General features: G+C 36.3%; 1 protein-coding gene across 1 annotated transcript in view; it reads left to right on the top strand.

Moving 5' to 3' along the window:
• The window catches only part of SIAH1 (siah E3 ubiquitin protein ligase 1), a 67,497-nt gene that overhangs the window by 615 nt on the left and 44,527 nt on the right, over nt 1-22,355 (top strand). The gene's annotated exons all lie outside the window — the stretch shown is intronic.

The raw sequence follows: 22,355 nt of genomic DNA, 5'->3' as shown, positions 1-22,355 counted from the left end.
TTAAACAGCAAGATACAAAGTTTTGATAATATTCTAGTGAAAAAAATTACTAGATCTTTGTCTAATTTGCAAATAAGTGACTAAGTGTTTGTATTGACCAGTTATCTAGTTTAATTTCCTAGGAAGGAATTACTACATTTGAGAGAAAATCTAGAAATAACTTATGAAAACCTTGCTATGGTGCTTATCAGTATCTCTGGGGACCTAAATATCTTTTAAAATTTGGACTGGTTAGATGCAATAGTTTTCTCTAAGATTGATACAACCTATGTGGAGATCAGCCCTGATATAAATAGGCACACTTGAATGAACTTTTGCCTGTCTGCGTTTTTCCCGAAGACTTAAGCAAACTCCCTTCAAGGAGCCTTGTAACTGTTCCCTTACCAAAGTGTGATGCTGTAACCTACAATGATGAGTTATTGCTAATTTGTTAACAGAGGATCTTGTAGGCAGAAATCTGTATAAAAGTCCTGCAGACTATTCCATTATTAATGGAATAATAGTAGTTCTTGGAATATACAAAGCCTCTCTAAAGCCTTATTACCAAGGAGTGTGCGTTGTTATTTTCATTAATGGAGAAAGTGAAGTGTAAAAAAGGCAAGGGTTATGTAGAAAGATATCTGCTTAAGCAATTTTGCAAAACCTGTAGTTTGAATCAGTAATGAAGAAAATGATAGGAGCAAATCTTTTAGGGAAAAATCATTTTGTATTGTTGAGGATGTTATCTACATAATACTTAATAGGAGTCATTATATATACATAGCTCTTGCCTGTAAATTTACAAACATTTTCTAAGTAATGGGAATGCTCATGTGTTTTCTTTTCCTGTTATGATTTGACTGTTAATATAATAAACCTATCTTAATAATTATAAGAAGAAATATTATGTTTGTGTGAAGAAGTTAAACCAGTTGAAGTCAATATTCTTATCCTCTCTCTTCTGCATTTCAGTAGATATGATATTTATCTAGATATCACTTAGTTTTTCTAGATTTTTTTTTTACAGTTTGTTTTAATTAAAAATATCATTTTATTTAAACAATTTTGTGGACAACCCAATGACAAATATCTCCTTGCTGTCAGGTCATCCAATCATAATGAATAGTGCTCCAGGTGTTTCAGCTTTTCCTTTCTTTCTTTTYTTTTTTTTTTTTTTTTCTTTTTTTCTCTTTAAATAGAGCAACTTTTATTCCAAAAGCTACTCAAGAAGTTTAAAAGGCACTTTGAGGTCCAAGGATAAAAATAGAGAACTTTTGGAAGTATCTAGGTACGTACATACCTTAAGCCCTGTGGACTTTTAGAGGTACTTTGAAAAGTGCAACCTTAACACCTAAGCACTCACATCTTTGAAAATCACATCTTTTGCATTCATATGATATCACCAAAATGTGACTATATCAGGAAAGGAAGATAAGACATGGATTTACAGTGAGGTGTAAATGTGCTTTAGGTCCCATACCAGTAGCACCATCTGGAGCAGTGCATCGTGTGGCACAGGAATGCACAACTGCAGTCACATAGCTGTGTGACATATCCATGTAAACTGGAGCTGTCTCTACCCAAATGCTGCTACAGGTCATCACATGATCCCCTCTACTCAAAGAGAGCAAGACTAGGCCTCGTTCCATAGTAGTGAAACAGTGGACTTGCTAAACTTCAGGGGATGTAGTTCCAATTCTGATAGTTGTTGAACTTGCTTTGATGAAAAGGGAAGGGATATAAGAAGAGAGACTCAAAGCTGAAAGCATAAACGTGAAGCAGATTGTACCATGGCAGCTGCTCAGGAACTAGAAGTCTGAACTTTGAAATATGTGAGGAATGCTACGCTGGTTTCACTGCAGTTGTTGGTAGGGGACTAGACTGCTTTTAGGAGTTCATTTTGTGTTTGGTCTTAACTTCCTTATGGGTTCATTTGTTTGTAAGATATTCAGCATCACAGCTAGTAGTTCTTCACTTGCTTGCCTAAAAGATAGCAAGTTCAGTGTCTTGTTGTAGAGATGGACATTGGTAGAGTTTCATAAAAGCTTCAGCTACTTCAAAGTGTCTGTTTTTTGTCTAAATCTGGCACAGTACCATCTAAAACTGGATGGTACTTTTTCAAATCAGAAAGACTATTTCTAGTATGAAGTATGCCATAGAGCCATTCTGAATGCCTTCAGCCCATTAAATGTGTGATGCTTTGATCTTAGGCTGATGTGAAATCAGTGCCTTTTGCCCTAAAAGTGTTTCTTAAAGAACTCCTGATCTGTCTCATGGGGGTTTTGTTTTGCTGGTGTTTTCCAGGCCTCTAGTTTATCTTCTGCCAGTAACCCTTGTTGTACCCTGATAGTACAGCATTAAGCATAAAGTTTACTTTAAAATTTTGTGTGCAAGCTATCTTTTTAGAAAAATAAGCTGTTGTAGTTTTAAAATACAGCAAGCAACAGAAGGCTGACATAAAAATGTACTAACATGGTGATTTGGTATGACTGATAATACCATTAATCTGCCTGTACCAACAGTTGTGAGGTAAGCTTCTTACAAGTGTTTGTCTCCTTAGGTACTCTCTTGTGTTTAACTAGTGATAAGGAGATGATGGTCCACTTAACCATAAAGGCTTTTACCCACTGCCTCTGTATTTACTTGCATGATTCCTATTGCACAAAAATAATTTATAGTACAATGGCATTAATATCTGATTACAGAAGTATTTTGTGATATCTTCTGTCTTGTGAATTGTTTAATATGAAGCAACGATGCAGAAACGCTTGGATGTGTGAAGTTAGTGAGCCAGTTAATTAAGGTGCAAGAGCCAGTGCACATGTAAATGAAATACTGAACATACCAATTCATTCATGAAACAAAATTGGTTGTGGGTTTAAAAAAAGAAATAAAAACATCTGTAAGCACACCCTTCTGAGTTCTAGAGCTGTCATAACTGGTAAAAATATATAGATGCTTATCAGTTACATTTTGGTTCAATTTGAAAGTACATCTTGGAGGAGTTTAATGTTTTAACCAGCTTAATAAACCAAATCTTTTTAGTATGTCCACCTATGACTTTACTGCACCTGGCAAAAGTGAAAAAGTAAAAATTCTCAGCTGTCTCTTCCTTTCTGATGGAAAGTCTAATATTTCAAAAACATGTTTGGGGGGATGTTTTTTGTGAGTTGCGTGTATTTTTTTGTCTTTTTTTTGAGAGGCACTGTGTGGTATTCCCGTGGTCTGCAAAGGTGCCTTGAGTGGGTCTTGAGTTCACACAAACTGGGTTAATCTGTGACTTTCACAAAGGGCATATGGTCTTGGAAAGAGCATATGGTCTGGGAAAAGGCATTTATCACAGTGCTGCAGAACCTTCCCAGATGGTTTATCTGTAGGGTAAATTTGGGAGTTCACTTGGGAAGGCTGCATGCCTGCCTGGGGGATCAGTATAAGGTTTCATTATTTGAGCCAGGATGCTCAGCTCACATTGTAATCTATTCACTGGAACTGTTTCCTCTTAAAAATAGGTCACAAATTAAGAAAAAGAAACAGGCCACAAAGGCAATTGCTGGAAAAAATCCTCCTGACAATGAAGTTGCTATTTGGGAAGCTTATAACTTTCTGAGTTTCATTAATAATGTCTAATAAATACTCTAAATTTTAACTAGTGTCATAGATCAGCAGCCGAATCCTGCATCTCTTGTTTGGTTAACCTTAATGGGACTACATACTTGCTTAAAAGTTTGGAAAAACTAGTCTCAATGACTGAACTCTTTTTCCAGTAATTGCGGACCTGAACTCTTTGATGTTTGTGAGGATTCTGTACAGTGGTTTTCTTTGGCACGAATTTTAGTAAGCATTAGACACAGCTTAAATTCTGAAGTTAGGGGCGTAATTGTGAAAATGTATTTAACTTTTTAAAACAGTAGGAGGGAAGAAAAAGATTGGAAAATGCTTTAAATCAGATAATGTAAGTGGAAAAGCTCTTTTTTTGTTGTGTAGTTGTGTTTTTAATTTCATCTAAAATTTATCTTTTTAAAGATAAATAGATAGAGACATTATGCTTTCTATTTATTTCTTTTGAGAAAGAATGTTTTTCAACACTTTGTTTTACTTCTCAGCCATAGTGAGATAAAGAGAAAAGGAGTGAATGACAGGTCATCAGGAAAACTAGTAAGGTCGTGACTCCTCTGTGGCAAAATTATATTAAAATATGGATTAAAAATGGAAGGGGAAACAGAATAATTGCTTCCAAATATCAGAATTCTGTACTGGACCCCCAAAATACTATCTACCTTTCTATGATTTGATCTTGAGCAAATAACAATCTTTTTTTGTCCTTATAAAATGGGAATAAAATTTCAATGCTTTTGAAGTGGGTTTTTGGGAGAGAGGGGTGGTTTTGTTTTTAAGTTTTTCCCTACCCTTTTCTCTTTCTCCTCTCTCCCCCTGTTTAGATGCAAGACCCATGGCAACAAGAGAAGTTTGTATCTTCTAACCAAAGACTTGGCTCAATCATAACATGTCACAACTGTAACAGAATTTCTGAAGTTAAGCAATATAGTGTTTGTAGGACACGTATATGCCACCTAGCATAAAGAAACCTTAGTCTGAGGTGAGGTATATAAGTACAGCTATGTTGCTAAAATAATAATCCTTGCATACATCTTCAATAATAGTTACTTGAATGTAAATGAAAATGAAAGTAAACTACTTTTAATAATCTGTGTTTTAAAGTAATATCATTATGTATGGCTAATAGTTTTAGGATTTTAAATATATCGGCTATACTGGCTGTACAGAGCCTGGTGCAAACAGCTGAGTGAGTGAAACTGCTCATGTAATTAACAGTTACTTACTAAGGTTGTCTGACATTTCCTCTTCAAAATCCTGTTATAAGTTTTGACTTTGCCAAATGTTATTTATTTGAGCTGATATTTTACATTTTGACCATCTGAATCAGTTTGAGTATTTGTTTCTGAAAATCTTAGGCAGAATACTTCAAGACTTTCCAAGAGTGAGGGGAAAAAAACAGTCAAAATATTAATCATTTTTTCTCCAAAATGGCTATCAGGTATGTTTATTTGGAACCAAATAAATGGATTGGTTAACAGGAGAGKTTTTTTGTATTGAGAACATGTGTTTTACTGTCCCAGGGGAAATTCACTCTGTTTTGGCCAAGTCCCAAGGCTGTGAACAGTGGCAGTCCTGACTTCTGAGCTATGGGATGGAGCCCAGCCCATACTTCTGTGCCTCTGCAGAAGCAATGCAAGGCAGTAGCCTAAGAAGCTCTGTAAAGTCTCAGTATAGCATCAGAGTTTTAAAGCTTACTGGAGAATAGTTTSTTCCTTATCTATCCTAGTTGCTCTCCAGTCTTTCCCACACAAAAATCTCTCATCAAAATCGTATCTAGAGACCTTTTCAGATATTCCTATTTCCACATTTTGTTCCCAGAGTTAGGCTGTTTCTGACTGAGCTAACCTGAAACCAATAGTGCAACTAACTGAATAATTGTTAGTTTGTTTCTAGTGCTATTATGTGTACATCTCCTTTTCTTTTCTTATCTTTTTAAGAAGATAGATTYGTCATAATATGCAGTGGTTGTCTTTAAAAGTGTTACAGGGCTCCAGACTTATCAGAGCTTGACAAAATCTATCGTTATTAAGACTGTTCACATGAGCTGTTCAAAAAACACCTACTTTAAGATTTACCTTATTTTCCTCCAGTATTAAGAGTCCCAGTCTCTAAATACTAGATTACTTAGTTTTTTTCTGTAGTTCTCTCATGATTCACTAGAATAATAATAATAAAAAAAGCATTTTGCTTACTTAATATACCACTATTAAATATCTTCCTTTTCTTATCATTTTTTCAGTGTTGTCTTTTTACCTTTCTAACTAAACATTATTTAAAGCCTAATTTGAAGACAGAGATGATAATTTCTTTCTAGACTTTCCTATGTTCATTATAATTTCTTGCTTCACAAACTCGGATGAATTTCTTTTCACTACTAACTGATGAGATAAAAGGCAGTAGTTACCATTTTACAACAATGATGAACTAAGCCCAGAGATTAAGGCATTCCTTAATTTTGTGTGCCCAGTTTTCAGAGTACTATAGTATTTCTGTTTCAAGCAGTTTGAGTTGCATCTGTAAACAGTCACATATTCTCGAAACAGTCTTCTGCCTTTTTCCCACCAGWTTGATCTTTTGTTCCTCCTCCCCTCTACCTTCCTTGTTCTAATTCTTGACTCTCTCTTGACTCTATCATCATTTCTTATTATAGTTACAATCTCAGTTCATCAGGTTTCTGATTTCAGTCCCAGTCTTCTTGCCTAACATTTACACAAATTACTTGTGTATTTGAAATACTGTATTCTGAAAGGTGAATGTAGGGGGGAAAATATGGATCTTTTAAAATTCATTGCAACTATTCCCTGTTTGTCATCTACTCAGTGGCAAACATAACGTCCTGAATTAAATGAAATTCTATTGACCGTGGGGTTTTTTTGTGTTTTTAGAATCAGGGATCCCTTCAACAGATATGCAGATATGCAGTTGTTCACCACTTAAAAGTATTTTTTCAGCTTATGAAACTTACGTAGTTAAATAGTTCAAATACTTGTGCTGACTCCTTGAAACAGAACACTGTGTTCTTTGGGGGGTTCCTCAGTACTGGTAGATTTTACAGCTGTCTGTGTGCAAATCAGAATTTAAGATTCCCCGTAAACCCAGTGAGTATAAAGTCTTACTTACTGATATTGAGGCAAAAATAGGGYTCCAGGCTTGTGTACCAGACACCAACATTACATTACAAAACCTGCATTAGATGAGGGGGRTGGGAGAAACATACATAAGAGAATTTTTGTATGGAAGGTGTTGTTTCCCTGACATCTCACAATGTCAGGTCTAAACTTCTTCTCTTTTCAGAGGAGCAAATCCAGCATCTAGTTCATACTTCTTACTATCTTTTAACAAAAGCGTAATTCTCTTTTCATTTACCTGGGGTTTATTGGTACTCATAGTCCTTATCTTCTCTATAGTGAATGTATTTTGTGCTGCGTAAGCATATTTGGGGAAAGATTGTAACTATCCTTTATTATCCCTGCTATTGTGTTTGCTTAACAGTTAGTGCAAGATAAAGCCCAAGTTTGCTTACTAGACCGATATAATCATGGGTTAGTGCTACAAGGTCCCTTTCTCCAGGGGTTCTCCAAGCCTTCCCCTCTCCAGGTTGAACAAGCCCCTCTTCCTGAGCATCTCCTTACAGGGCACGTGCTCCAGCCCTGGCCATCTTAGTGGCTGTCCACTGAACTCTCTTTCTCCAGTTTATTGATGTCTGGCTTGTTTCAGGGGACCCAAGGTGAGGTGCTGTCTAAGGGGCCTAAGTAAGTACAAGGGTATAATAATGCCCCTCAATTTATGGGCTGTGTTCCTGTTAATACAGCCCAGGATGCTGCTGGCCATCCTGGCTGCTAGGGCACRCTTCTGGTTCATGTTCAGCTTACTGTTAACCACAGTTCCCAGCTTCTTTTCAGCAGGGCTGCTCACAACTAGTTCACCCTCAGCTTGTGTTCTTGCACAGGGTTAATCCTTTCCAAGTGAATGACCTTGCATTTGTGCTTGCTGAATTTTGTAAGCTACCTTTTGGCCCATTTCGCTAGCATATCTGAGTCCATCTAGATGGCTCCTCTGCCCTCAAACTTATTGGCTGGTCTCCTCATGTGGTGTAATTTGCCAGTTTGTTGAGGGTGCAAGTTGTAGGTTTTGAAGCTTACGATAAAGCTGAAAATATTGAAGAGCTTCCTTATTGTGATTCTTGTCTGTCAAACTGCATGTTTGAACGTGATCAAGAAGGTGATTGCAGAAATGGTTTCTGAAACTTCTAACAGAAGCTTCTTGTGGAGTAAAACTTATGTCAAAAAGCATGGAATGTTTCTCTCTACAGGCACTTAAAATAAAGCTCATTTATTGATAGGATCCTCTTTGTGTGTTGTTTTTAGGTACATATGTTAATTATGTACATATGTTAATTGGCATGCAAACACAACAGTTATCTGGTATATGTTTTATGGAAGGGAAATTATCTTCATATGCAGCATTTCAGTTTGGTTTGGCATTTTCAGAACAGCCAAGGCATGTAAAACAGGGAGATCTCTCACACACAAAATGTGAGAGGCAATGTAAAAGCTTCAACATTCCAGTCCTTCAGTAACAGTAAATCCTGCCAATGAAAACTAGCTAGATACCTAAGTAGAACAAATCAACAGGAAATAGCCCATGAAAAAGTTTCCACCAGAAAGCCACTTTTAGAAAAAAAGAAAAAAGAAAAAACAGAAAGTATGACTATATCTGATCATATGCTCATTTAGTCATCAAGGTAAATCGGGGGAAGACAAGATCATCTTAATGGTAACACAGTTAGCAAACGGTATGGAATTGATCAATGTTCCATGTATTGCCATTTTGCTTTTAACTCTGACTTTTCAAGACATTCTTTGCCTGCCTGGTATTTATCTGCTAATCTGCTAATTAACTCTGTCTGCTGAAAGACTGGTCTGGCAATTTAATAATATAAAGAATTGCTTTATTAAAAAGAATTGCCTGCAAGTGCTCCTGTTRGTAGCACAAAGGGAATTTAAGGCAAATTTATCTTAGCAAAATATCCACATTTTGCTGATAATGTCACTAAATCTTAACTGAGTATTTTTATTGTTCTGCACGTGAGTGTTACAGAAAGCAATATGCCATGCATTTTGCTATGCAAAATACTAGATTTAACAAAGTCGTAATAATCACACTGTTGGTAGCRCAAAGGGGAATTTAAGGCAAATTTATCTTAGCAAAATATCCACAATTGCTATTCAAGGAATGATTGTGTCCTGCTTCTTCTGATGCTACCAGAATCTGGCTGTGCCCATATTTAGTCTACATGTTGTATGTAGTTAGTAAAGATAGTTACATTGTATTTTCATAAAAGTGATAGCCAAACAATCAATAGACTGTCTAGGCTGACATAGAGATGAAAGGCAGCTGCACTTAATAATTTGGATGTTTACTCTAGGGTCCAGCTTTTTGCATTCTGGAAGGCTAAATTACTTGTAGCTTCGAGCAGAGAATTAGGAGAGAGCATACCATTAAGACCCATCTTTCGGTGCATAAATGGCTAGGTGAGAGATTCCTTGTCAATTTACGGTTCAAGCTACGGAGAAGAAAAAAATCTCAAATGTTCCTAAGAATTTGATACAAAGTTAATGTCATCCTGACCCTAAATTTGACCATCAATTTACAGCTAAACAAGTGAGCCAGATCTTTCACTGGTGCATTGAAGCTTGATGCTCCTTTTCAGCTGGGAGTGCCAGTTCATGTGGCCTAGTATTTATCTCTATTATATTATCTCAGTATCTCATRCCTCATTAAAATGAGGGCTAGTTTAGGGAGATGAAAAGAGCCTGCCACCCAGAATAAGAATACAACTGCCCAGTTGTACATTGGGGGCCTAGAAAGAGGGGAATCCATAGTCCCTAAAAGGCCTGAAGTATTATGAGATTTGATTAAAGTTTTAGTGTAGAGCAGAAATATGAGTTTGTTGTAGGCAAAATGAAGCTTCCTGTTTTTTTTTTTNTTTTATGAAGGAATATAGGCAGTTGATGTGGGGAAGGGATCACTGTCACCATTCAACCTTGCTGCTTTGTGTTCAGGTCATATTGTTTCTCATTACAGATAGATTCAGACAAAGCAGATACTAAATGTACTTTGTCTGCCACCTGTCCTGATAAAAATGTATATCAAAGATACGTGGACCCTTGCTGCTAGGAAATTTCAAAAATCACTTTGTCTTAGTTCAGCTTGTGACTTTGCACTCTTGTTATGTTCTTATCAGCAGAACTGTTTTCCCCCGCCCCTTAATGTGCAAATACCTATTCATAGTGATGGTTGCCTATCAATATACTCCTTGACAAAACTGAGCTTCTTCAACCGTCAGTCTCCTGTGCCATTGTTAGGGCCTTTGTGCTGTAAATCCTGCAAAATATTTCCATTCTCMATGTATGGATATCAGAATTGAAGAGAAGCTATTTTTCCAAAGATACACACAAATGCAAGGTATTACATTTCTACTTTATATTCCTTTTTCAAGTGTGCCAGAATACCTTGTAAAAACTACTGCGGTAATAAAATGATTAACCTAGATATTACTGACCCTTTTTGTTACAATGTTGTACTAAGAGTTGGATTGTGTTATTTAGTTGCAATGATTCTTGTCTTCCTGTGACTTGCTGCTGCTCAGGGTGAATTTCCATCTAAAATGTACATTTTGTATSTTTTCTGTCTTCCTAGATATGCTATCCTACTGAGTATTAATACTCAGTATAAACATGTAACCAAGTGTTTAACATCATAATGTAACCTGCCCTCATTTACAGCTTTTGGTAACAAAGATTTTTACATAATTATCTAGATTGACAATACAAACATGAATGCCATTGATTGAAGAACTAATTCTCTGGTAAACATGCTGCAAATGTTAATACTTAGAGATGTGTCAGTCACCTTACTTTTAATTCTTTTAAGATTGTCCCTGTTCCAAATATGATATTCTGAAAAAAAACTATCCATATATGGTGCTAAATGGAATGCTTTGGTGCAGGCAGGGTAAAATACAGCTGCTTTACCTAGTGTGTTGTGTGGGTTGTTTTGTTTTGCCTATAAATAATAAACTGACTTGTCAAGTTCTGCTCTTTATGCAGCTGAATGGATAACTGACCCTTTATTAGGGTTCTGTGAAAAGTAACAATACTTGCAACAAAAAAGTCATAGTTCATAAGAAGTAGATGGGACACCCTGCCTCACAGGTCCTTTTTGTTTTTTACCTAGTCTTGTATTACAGACTAATCATAGTCATAAGCTCCTGATTCAAATTGCTCCTTAATCCGTACCAAATATTCATTAGTACCAACACTTCATTACCAGCATATTTTATCTTAAAGCTTAAAAAATCCTATTTGTATTCTCTTAATATTTTTATTAAAATAATTAATTTTGGAGAAGTTGACTAGATTAAAACCATTAAGCAAATCTTGTCTGCAGGTATGTATAGCTACAGTTTCCTTTGTTTTATTGGAAGTGCCTGGGTGGAAACTAAGTTTGGACTATGAAATTGAGTTTGTGGAGTGAATTAGTGAATTAGGAGGTTGAGAATTTATATTTTAAAATAATATCCACAGGTATCCACTGCTTATTTATGAAGCAGTTAGATTGTACCATATCTGTAGATATTTGCTCTAATGTTATTTTATGGACATATAATACTTTGTTTCAAAAATATAATTTATTCATTTAGAGATGATTTCATCTCTGTTGACTTAGTTAAGCAGATGCTTAACTAACAGCTTGTGTTGCTTGGCGTAGATTCAAACACAGTAACTAATTAAAAATACAATGGGAGTGCTAAGGTGAGAGCTAAAAAGGCCTTCAATTTGCTGAGCTCTGTTCAATCAAGTGTGCATTACTTAATTTCGTAGTGTTTAAAGCAACTTTTGGGATGATAAAGAAACAAGTATGGCCAAAACATTCTTTCATTGGGTTTTCAATATCTCAAAGCAAAGCAGCTTGATTTTTAAGCAATCAGCAAGAAATGTGAGTAAAGCAATCATCTTACAAAGCAGCAAAGCAAAGAGACTCTCTTGTATGCCCACTGTAACATCAGACTCATAGTGAAACAGATTTTGAGGGGGAAATAGTTAATCTGCTCTGAGCTGGCTTGCCTGTAGATGTGCATTAATGATATTTGGTAGCTCTTGACTAGCTCATGTCTTGGATATCATATGGAACAATGCTGTAGTTAATATATCTTGTAATTTCTGTCTCTGCATTTGCATATAAATAAAGGATATGTTGAGCATGGCCAGGAAAACTGAACGTATCTTAAAGGTAGCTGGGATATGTTGCGTAATCACTTGTGTTGTGCAGTGATGAACTCAAGGCAGGGCGGGTGAGGGGGTGGGGGGAATGGTGCTGACTGTGAATTTCATCAGTTTTAATCTTGTGAATCATATTTAAGGAATCTTGGAAACTGGAAGCTCAAAAGGTTTTTCTTCAAGTGTTTGCTGTTAATGCATATATCTTTAACTGTTGAGTTTTATCGTACAAACTGCAAAGTTAGCTTGCTTTCTGCGGCTGCTTGCTTTTAAAGACTCTAGAAATGCTGGGCTGGATTCATTAGTCTTATAGCATGGTGGCGGATTTTTTCAAGTCGAATGTGACACTGGTGTAAGAACAGTGAGTAAATTTTCCTGTTGTGTGCCTGTGTGTGCAGCCACATTCTTCAGTCACGGGTGTTATTTTTGCTGTAATTCACTTTCTTTGTAAATTTATGAAGAAAATATAACACAAACAGATACTAGTGGTTCTTGAGAAAACCGCTGCAAGATTGTTTTTTCCAGATCTTTAAATTCTGATTGAATGCCGTGCAGAAAAATGATTGACATAACAATCTATTTCATGAAAAATAAGAAAAATTTCCAGAACATACTGTTTGAAAATGGCTACTATGAGTAGAAGGAAATCTATGTAAATTTGCATGATACCACAAACAAATTCTTTACCCTAACAAATAATCAACAACTACTTCTGAATAGCCTTTACCAGTATATCCCAATATTTGCCATGCTTAATTCCAGCCTGGTTCCTGAGTAAAATCTCTATCATCTTTTTAAATTTGAAGGACATTGGAAGAAAAGGAGAAGAAAAGAGAAGAAATAAGAGAAGGGTGGGGRAGTGTGTTCATAAATAACAGTAGTCTTAGCAGTCCTTCACAAACTTTTGGCTATGAAAAATATCATCCCTTGACCAGGCTTGCCCAATGGGCTATCTAGACTCAGTGGAGCTTTGGATTTTTCCCTCCTACTTGTGCCTTTTTCTGTAATGGAAGAAAAATAATGCAGGGTTCTGTGTGTTTAGAYATAGTGACCAAAAAGATAAGAACAATATGCAGGCAGAAGGCCTTTCTAATGCAATCTTACAATACTAGGGAAGAGGAAGAATAACATTAATACTGATCCAAATCTCAGTGCAGATATACGTGGGAAATGAAAGTTGTGTTGTTCCTCCCCACTATGTATTTTTGTAACCTCCTACATGTAAAAAACTGGTAAAACACTTTGGGAAGCCCTGTAACAGTAGTGTAAGCTGCAATATTTAGCATCTAGGAAGAAAAATATAGCAAAACTTCTATGGTACATGAATGGTTATCAAACTTCTTGATCCATGGTGAAGCATGAGGTTTTTTACTGTATATAAAAATCAGCTGTATGTTTTGGGTTTTTTTGTATTGATTTCAGTTATTAGGATGAGACTAGTGGGTCTTGTTCCACATTGAGGAATACAAATATTGTTTAAAATATTTGGTTTTCTTTAGTGCATTCCATTGCAGAGCACCTTTTGCTTTTGCCTCTCCCACTTCCTTTCAGAAATGTATCAGCAGCTTACAGGCTTTTTCAGTATTTCAAAGGGACAATGTAATTCCCAAATCAGGATGGTGTCAACAGGAGACAGTCTGCCTAGAGTCATTATTTTGTAAGTTATTTCTTTGTTTGCATTGTGAAATGAGAAGGGGGAAAAATCAAATTGCACACAATTGGCTCCAGTAAATAACAAGTGACAGTAAATGTCTTGTTTCCTGCATGGGGAAGGCTGCTAGCTTGCTGAATTTCCATCTGTGCTCCTGCTTAAAGGAATGAGGCTCAGCTCTCCGTTGTAGCTTGTTATGCAACTGATGGGGCAGGGCTTTGGCTTCTGGACCAGCAAGCTTACATAACATGGCTCCTAATCCAGCACTCCCTTCCCAGCTTGAAAGGATCTTTTTCATAAGGCATTTTCCATAATAAAACTGCTTCCAGATTTCTACACAATTGTTTGCTGAAATAATGGTATCCTAACTCCTAAAGGAGTCATAAAGTGTCCTTCTGCTTTCTTGCCTGGTCTTTCTGTATATGAGTCACCTTCTTTTCTTTTGAATAATGAATTACTTATAGGCTAAAATAGATTGGGGGCCTGTTTTTTTTTTCTTTCATACCATGGAGACACCTTGGTTTTTTATTAGAAGACTTCTCTCCGTTTGTACAACATGGAAGAAATTGAGGCCTAATACAAATGAGCTACCTTGGTATAGTTTCATTTTTTCTTATGTGGCATATATTTGAAAAGACAGGTGACTAAACCTGCAGTTAGAATATTTAGCCTGTGTATTTGGGAGAGGAAAGACCTGAATAATAAATAATATGATATCAATGCCACAAAGCTGTTGTCTGCTGAGATGGCTGCAGTGGTCACTTAAGGACAGTGGGAACTGGGATGTCTTGTTCTTTATTGCAGCCTGGGGGCATGCATTCTTCCTGCTTTAGCAAGAAACTTCCATCTATTATTCTTCAACTCCCTTCATAACATACGCTACCCTTCTCCAGATGCTCAATTATTCTCTGCTTGTTTCCGTCCTTACAGAAATGTATGTGTCTCCCTGATAACTTGGAAGAAACATCTAGAGGATGGTATTTGCATGCTGCAGTCCAGATGACATTTGTATGCTTTGTGGCCTGTGTGCAAATTTCTAAGGTCAATATGAGGAATCCACCAGCATAAGGTGGCATAAATATTTATATTACTACTTGTTCTTCTACTTGACAGAATAAAGGACAGAAATATAAGAAAAATAAGTGTAAATGAAGTCTGCTGAGGATTAATGTGGACAATCTTAACAGGTGACCCTTCTTGAGCAGGGAGGGGTGTTGGAATAGATGATCTCCAGAGGTCCCTTCCAACCTCAACCATTCTGTGATTCTGTATGATCTAGTCGTCTTCCCTCTCCTGTCCTTGAACTGGCCAGCTCAGTTGTGCCCAGTAAGAAAAATATTTACAACTTGTTCCAAATTTGGTATGTCTCTGCRTACTCAGCAGTTAGGATCTGGTAGCTTAGAGCTGAGGTTACTTAYGCATCTACCAGTGTTGTCAGCTGTAATTGCAGATGATCAGCCCTTCTAAAAATAACCTTGGCAGTGAGAATGTAACACTTTCTACTATTTCAGAAGGCAACAATTCAGAATGGCTTATTTATGAGATTGCATGAAATCTTCTGTTGTGTGTGATGTCCATAGCAGTCATTACTCACTTTACTTTCAGAAAAACACATGCAAATAGAAATATGTTTATTTCAAGTATCCTTTAAACTGATGGAGAAAATGAATAAAGATTCTAAATGTGGTTGCCAAAGTCCTCATTCACAAAGGCAGCAGAGTGGACAGTAGCACTAAAAGCTTCGAGACTGTTGCCCAAATGAGGTGTCTTACACTTATGCAGTGTTAACTGTTTGTCTTCAGGAGCTGGACAGAATACTCGCTGTGTTAGCAAGGAGTTTTTTTAATACAGGAAACAACTGTAATATTTTTTATACAGGAAACAACTCACTATAGGAAAACTCTTTCTTAAGTCTTCTTTACTCTTTTCAGCTTTTCACTGCTACCATTGGCATTATCACGACTGTTTCTGCTGTTTCATTGTGCAAGCTKTGGATCACTTCTCAACTCCTTCTCGACTCCTTTCCTCCCAAAGTCTGGATTGTGCCCAGACCCTGAGGCAGTAATCAGAGGATTTGTTGTTTTTTATCTAGTGGATTCTCTGACACCCAGAGAGCCAATTACTGACTTAAATATAGTGTCTTAATTATTTAATCTGATGTGTTTCTCAGATTGGCCCTTTTGTTTTCCAAGGCAGCATTTAGTGATGATGCTTGATTTGGATTTAAATGACCAGAAAATAACTTGTCTCTCTAAATCAAATTCTTCCAGTCCCCTAAAGGATTGACAAAAAGAACATTAAACTTTGAAAGGAATTCTTCAGATTGATATTTTGAAAAGTTAGTAGTTTAATTGCAGCAAACAAAATCTGAGATGTGGGATCAGCCAGTCCAATTCACTGGTTATTTTGGATTTTATCAAGCTAGACATGAAGTGATAAAACACTGAGATCATTGAAATGGAAATGCATTCTTAGTATCAGCTGGATATAAATGAGAAGGTATATTTAGAGCTTATTAACAACAGTTAAATCTCTTAYTAGAAACTGTACATTCTGATTTGTATCTACCTCAGAGGCAAAATACGTATTATTGCACCATCTGTCTCACCTCCACTAAACAACGCTAGTATTTCATATGTGAGAAACTGGAAGTCARTCACAAGTTATGTTTATACAATCTATGTTATTAAATAAACTAGAAAATATGGAAGATTATTTGATCTTTAATATTCAGAGGGGAGGAAGTGAAGTTTCATCCTCAATGGCAAAACCCACATTAATTTCCAAATTTTTAATTGTGAAAGCAGTGCAGAATCAAGTCTGCTATATAGTAACATAGCCACTAAATTGCGTATGATTGCCAATCCAGTTTTTACAGGAAAAAAAAAAAAGTTATGCGAATTTCATTTTAAATTGTCTTCTGCATTTTGAAAGAATTTGCAATGACTAATAGCAAAACCCCCCAAAAAGTATGAAACACATTTAATTTCTAAATAAAATCCTAGGTACACATTGGGCAAGAGAAATCTTATGCCACTTTAACCCCTTTCAAARCCTCTCATTTCAATTTTACTGATTCTTTAAGCATAAAGCAAAATAAATAAATAAAAACCTCTCATCTCTCCTTGCAGCTGTTCCCTGCAGCTCAGGACAAAGTCAGCAATAGGGCACAATATGTATCAATCTAGTGTTATCCTAAAATTAGGACTTAAACAAGAAGTGTGTTATTGATGTAAGAATATTTGTATGATCTGCTATCATGCAATTTTATTATGGACACAATTATATCAAAAATATTTACTCATATCCCTTGGATATGAGAAATATTCCTCTCACCAGGTAAATATACCAATAAAAGTATGGTTGATCTAGAACAACTATGTTTGCACAAGGGACTTCCCCCAAGGTGGCCCTGAGGGCTTAGCTGCCCAGCTACCACTGTGCCATGTTTGTGCTATAGATCTGTGCTAGCATAATCCCCTGAGCGTATAGACCTCCTATTTTGATACATGGGATGTATTACTGCAACATAAATCAGCCAAAAGTATAAGGTATGTTTATTAAAAAATCATTATATAGTCACTTTGCATCCATCATAGCATGTAGGAGATGCTTTGAATGAAGGATGTTTGGCACAAACGAAATTTGTTTTACTGGATTATCTAGTTATGTGGCAATCTGGGATAATTCATTGCAAGCAGAGAAGCTACATAATGGGGGAAGATTTCTGTTTATTGGAAAAAATTAAGTTAGCAGCTTCAGAAATAGCCCTGAGTCAGACAGCTAGCTCTATTATTATGTTACTTAGAAGCTAATGTATTATGAACAAGTGCCAAGTATTTCTGTGTAATGCAGAAGAGATTAAATGGAAGCTTCTATTTTTGAGATCCGCTTTGTAGCATACATGTAATCGACAAAATATCCTAGATAACAAGTAGTACRCAGATAGCCCTGCTAATTATGAATAGTTATGTAAATAGTTATAATCTGACCATTGTACTTATTGGAGGGATTAAGAATACATACAGATCAACAGACACATTTTGAAAAGGAATTTATGAAAAGTCAGTTAGAAGTGTGTTTTTAGATGTTAGTGTAGGAGCACAACTCAGCTATGTAGCTGTTGTTAAAGTCATTTTCCTAGTGTGAGAGAGGGAAAAAGTCCCTGGTATGGCTGGACTACATGAGTATAAGTGTTTTTGAATCTGGTTGAGTGATTTGCACAGTACTTAGTTGCTAGAGAGGATGACAAAAACTGTGCATTTCTGAATATCTGTGTGCAATTCTTGACAAATGCAATATAGTTTTATACTTCTTGTATTATTTCTTGCCTGGAAAGGCCAGTATATAAGGTTGCAAAGCTAGGCATGCTAAGAGTTGTTTCTCTTGTCAAGAAATTACAGTGGYAGATCTAAAACTGTTGCTCAGCCAAACAATCTCATTTCTAAGTTAAAGGTCAGAATTGATGCCAAAGATCTTTGCATTCTAGGAAAGTTCAAATCCAGTTTGTGCTGTCCATAGCACTGTCAAAGCAGCCTTTTAAACCGATTTGCTTTATTTTGGTATTCGATTTTGCATGTATTACTTATTTTTCAGAAGTGTTTAGAACTTAACAGACATATCTAGAATAAATTTCACGGGAATGGGCTTACTTAAAACGTTCTTGTTCTCATCCAGAGCTACAGCAAGGAAAAAAAATAGCCAAATTAGCTTGCTGTCTTGGTAATTTTGTGCTGGTGGCATAGGAGTATGGTAGGCRACGTAATGGAACCCTATACCCTAGCATAGACTTATAGACTCAGAATATATTTGTTTTCTGAATAGATATGAATTGTCTACTTCTGGCTATGTAAAAATGTTGTTCAATTTACTGGTGATTGTTTAAGCTATTGTGGGTAGAAGTATTTACAAGTCTTGCACATCTTAAATGGCCGTACTTGAATGCTCCAGAAGAATGTATTTAACTTAGCATTAGCATTTTTGTTCCATGTGGTGCTGTCGGAGGACTTCGCTCCACTACCCTTTCCAGCTGAAACTGGGATAGGTTGTGTCCACCAAAAGAAGCACTGATTKAAGGCCTGGAGAAAAGAAAGGAGGTGCTTCCCAGCCACATGGCAGAGCTGCAAGCGTGTTAGTGGATTGCTGAACACTAGCATAGCACAGAACACTAAAGATAATTACTGCTACTTCATTAAAAATAAAGTGYATATTTCCTTAATTTGAGATCTAATTATTTACTGCTCAGTATTTATTGTATTTGTAATGTAACTGATCAGGTTTTACATACTATTTACAGTTTAAGATGAGGTTCTTCATAGAAAATATGTATTAAACTTACCAACTTTTTTTTCACTCTTTTAAATTAATTAATACTTAGAACCTTTGCAATTTTGGCTCTGCAGATATTCTGAAAGTGTTTGAATAAGAAATCAAGTATCTTCTCTTCAGTTTTTGTTTAAGGGCACTGTTACTTAAAAAAAACGAACAAAAAAGCTACTTTTAAACCAATAACAGTCTTTTCAACAGATATTTGTTGCTTATTAAGAAGTAAAACTTTCACATTGGCTTTAAAATGTCTACACTCTACTTAAAAGTGACTTTTGAACCTAAGGAAGTCCAGTTAGGGAAAGAATTTTCCCAAAGTGTATTTAATTTATTGAGAATACTTTTTTCCTTGTACTTCCAAACAAGTTGTTTTCCTCAAAAGAACAATTTTCATTCATAAACACAGTTCTCTATGGACTAGATCTTAAAGCTTTCACTTGGGCAAATTCAATTTTGGTTTTAATGATGAAATTGCTTTAATTTAGCCTCTTAAATTTTGAAATTCAAAACACAACATATTGAATGATGAGGTAATGACAAATACAAGAAGATTAATTCTTCTGTTTCTAAGTATTTTGATTTTGAAAGATAAAATTCTGGAATTTTACCTTTTCGGACAGCTTAATATTACCTCTCAGTATCAGATACTAGTTCTCATTCAATATGCATTTACATTGTTTCTTTAAGCAATATGCATTTGAATAATCCATAGCTAATTTAAGCTATKAGTGATACATAAGGATTACTTGCATAACTGAGTCCCTGTGATATTTTGTAAAGGCCAATCTTCATTTAATTTGGCTCTAAAATTCTTATCAGATGATTGAATAAAGTTAATAACATTAGTGTTATTACCAGTCTCTCCATGACTAGGGTACTTTTACATGATCACTATATGTGAGATACTGTTGTGTTTCTGAAGCATGCCAAAATTTATCCATAGTGTCCTCCTGGGAGCTAAATCCTGTGTGGTATGAACAGAAAGACATGAACCGTGCCTTGAAGGATCTTATGAGCCTACACTAAGTTAATGCAAAGGTTGCAGGCAGAAGAGGAAGATCTGAAGAAAGTCAGGGGTCACAGAAATTAAAAGTAAATTTAAAGAACCTTTTAATATTCATTTCAAGTGCTTTTTTAAAAAAAGGCAAACAGGGTGTTACTTATTGATCAAAGGTTAGGAGGATTTTTGCTTCCTTTCTGAAAGCAGGAATTCCAGAGTTTGTTCCTTTGAGCTATCCTGACAGGCAATGAGTCTTAGTTTCTAGTGATAAGGCACTATTTTTAATGGGCCATTATTCCAATATTGCATATTCCAAAATTCAGGATTTCTCTATAACCACTTCTTTCTCATTTGTCTGGGGTTCTTGGAGGGGTGGGAGTCCTATTTCCACTGTCTCCCAGGAAGCACCTCCACTGTTGTCTCAGCACATCTGTGAGTGAGTATGCTGGTCTTTTTTAGACAGTGATAATATCTGACATTTAACTGGCTCACTAAAATTCTCCAGGGAATTTCCAAATGGTGATGTACTCTCTTAGCTGCCTAGTTATCTTAACACAATGACTGAGTTTTATCGCTCCTGTCACTGAGGCAGCTACTGTGGTGTCAAGCCAAGAAGGACCATCTGGGATAACTTTGCAGATAAATTCCAGTGATTTGCTTAGAGACTTGTATCTATTTTAAAGCAACATTCTTTGTATAGGCTGTGAGCCACTGTGCGAAAGTATTTGTATCTGAACCTGTTGTTTCCTCTTCTGTTTAACATACTTTTTAAGTTCAAACTGCTTGTGACATTGATTCCTCCCTTGTGACAACTATACTATTATAAACAGGAAGTTTGCCTCTTGTGTGGTTCCTCTTAACTAGCATCGTTTTGTTCTCAGGAGGACTGTACACACTAAATATATTCTCTAGATGTGTCTCCTGTCATCAGTCTTGTGCTTGAATTGTTCATTATCATGTCTCTAACTCTCTTATATAACTTATGTGCTGTTCAGATTGTTTCCAAATACAGTTCAGGATGTCTGTTGTGTCAGCTACACTTAAGGAAATATGAAGTATGAATTTCTCTAGTGGTAACATTTGGCTAAAAAAAATGCTGCTTTTTCACAGATTAAATTTACATAAAATATTTCCTTCCAAGTTTTTTTTTCATTAATTTGGTTACAAGGCACAGTAGTTAATAATCAAACCACAGCTACAATGAAGATGAAATTTCAGTCTCTGAAATGCTAAGACAACAGCTGCAGTCCCCTGGGACGATGTAGATCATAAACCGTTGGATAAAGTATTTTCATTTAAGTGGTTCTGGCTTTGAAGCATGCTTCCAGAGCAGATTAAACCCAGACACAGAACATCTTTGTGAACTTTTGAAAAATCTTCCTCATGGAAAAGTTGTCTTACAGTTAAAACTACGTTTATATTATGGAAACCAGCTTCAGCCCAAGAAACCCCATGCAGCACCAAATAATTCTGCTGAAAAATCAAGTAAACCTCTTTCAAACATTTGATTTCACAAGGAGGTGTATGCCAGAGATTTTATGAAATACACTTCAGACTTTCCTCTCTTGTATACAGAAGGGATACTATAAGGGTGAATGAAGGCATCAGCAGATACACTGGTAGGTCTTGAGCAAAACATARTAGTCTGGTTGTTGCTTCAAGTTGGGCCTAGCAGAGCTTGCAAACTGTATTGTGGAAATTAAAATTCCTTAGAGTTTTACAATCAGATCAGTTTGATAGCTACCCTTAACTTTTGATGAAAATAACAGCTATGACCTTCTGATTGGTAGTGCTAATTTTGTGGTAGCATCAGCATGTTATATTTAATTTCTGTGAAGCTGTATGCACAAAYCTACCATTTCATTTTTGATGATTTCTTTGCTTTCCTTTCTTTGGTTCCTATGTAGTAATGAAAACATTGTTAGGTGGTCTAACCTCCAGATATTTTTCCTTAGTGACAGCTGGAAAATATGCTAGCCAAGAAGTACCATGCAAAACTATAACCTCACAGGAGCTCCAGCTAAAAAGGAATGCAGAAGTTTGGAGCTGCAAGCATATCTTCAAACATAATCTAAGAAACTGAGCTATTTTCCAGTCTGTACTGGTAAACTAAACCAGGTTAGGGCACAGATTCACGTGCTGACCCTCAGCCATCCTCACTGTTTAGCTGCTTGCCTGCCCCCAAGGAAGTTCTGGCGTGCTAGTAAGCCTGCGCCCAGGCAGCGTGTGGGCACAGTATGGGGAGAGCACAGAGCAGGGACTGGACTGGAGGGGCAAAGAGGGGAGTTTAGCCCTGCAGATGTAGGCTATGCTGTATGCCACTTGCTCCCAGGGTCAATGACTAGGCTCTGGCCTGTTACATTTACTTGGATAGGTGTAAGCACAGAAAGAGTTACAAAGATTCAAGAAAAATAATTAAAAGCGASCTAGAGAGGTAGGAGAGGCATGGGTAAAGATAAGTTCTACATTTAATCGTTTGATTTAGGGGACCAAGAACTTC

The sequence above is a fragment of the Rhea americana genome, unplaced genomic scaffold (assembly GCF_003343005.1).
Source record: "Rhea americana isolate MKP2758 unplaced genomic scaffold, rheAme1 scaffold_20, whole genome shotgun sequence".
NCBI lineage: Eukaryota > Metazoa > Chordata > Aves > Rheiformes > Rheidae > Rhea > Rhea americana.
The sequence above is the reverse complement of the archived record's forward strand: the minus strand, read 5'-3'. Positions and strand labels throughout refer to the sequence as shown.